Genomic DNA, 721 nt, shown 5'->3' with positions numbered 1-721 from the left:
TTCTGGTTGGGTGGGACGTTACACTAAACCTGATGTTCAAGTGATCGGGCGGATTCATTGGCTTCCTACGGCTGATTAATCGGACTGGTGTGGTTCTTTACTGGTACCACCCCTGTATACACTAACATTGAGTGTTAAAGGTTAATAAGTAACATTATAAGTTAATTAAATTAAAAAAAATTAACGGAATTTTGAAAATCCAAAACAGTGAAAATTCAGGATGTTACAAGGAATGTTTGATCACACTGTGGGCACATAGGATGTCCTTGGGTGAAAAATCCCAGAACCTCCTTGGTACAAGGAGATGCTCCAATGTCTAGACCGAGTGGAATATGAGCGTCGGTGCCTATACCATGAGGTCATGTCTCCCACTGTGTCGTAGTCGGTTGGAAGGGTGTGTGGACTTATCCGCCCTAGTGAGGGGGCTATAAGCTAGGCTGAGTATGACCAGCTCGTAAATGGGTCCGCTATCGACGAGCCGGGCCCGATATTTACAGGCGGATAGTGAGGTCTCTTTCACTTGTTTGACTGTGCAGCTAGGGAGGAGGCAGTCAGTGTGGAATGTAATAGACCCCGGTGATTTTTCCAGATAGCAACCGTACTGATATGTGGACTTATTGAGCAGGAATTGCATATCCATTCATGCATTCATTCACTATCCACTCGGGCTAGTGGTGCGTAACTATTTGTTACGTGTACCTGGCCAGGATTTCGGTTAGGC

The sequence above is a fragment of the Magnolia sinica genome, chromosome 15, assembly GCF_029962835.1.
Source record: "Magnolia sinica isolate HGM2019 chromosome 15, MsV1, whole genome shotgun sequence".
In the NCBI taxonomy this organism is placed as follows: Eukaryota; Viridiplantae; Streptophyta; class Magnoliopsida; order Magnoliales; family Magnoliaceae; genus Magnolia; species Magnolia sinica.
The sequence above is the reverse complement of the archived record's forward strand: the minus strand, read 5'-3'. Positions refer to the sequence as shown.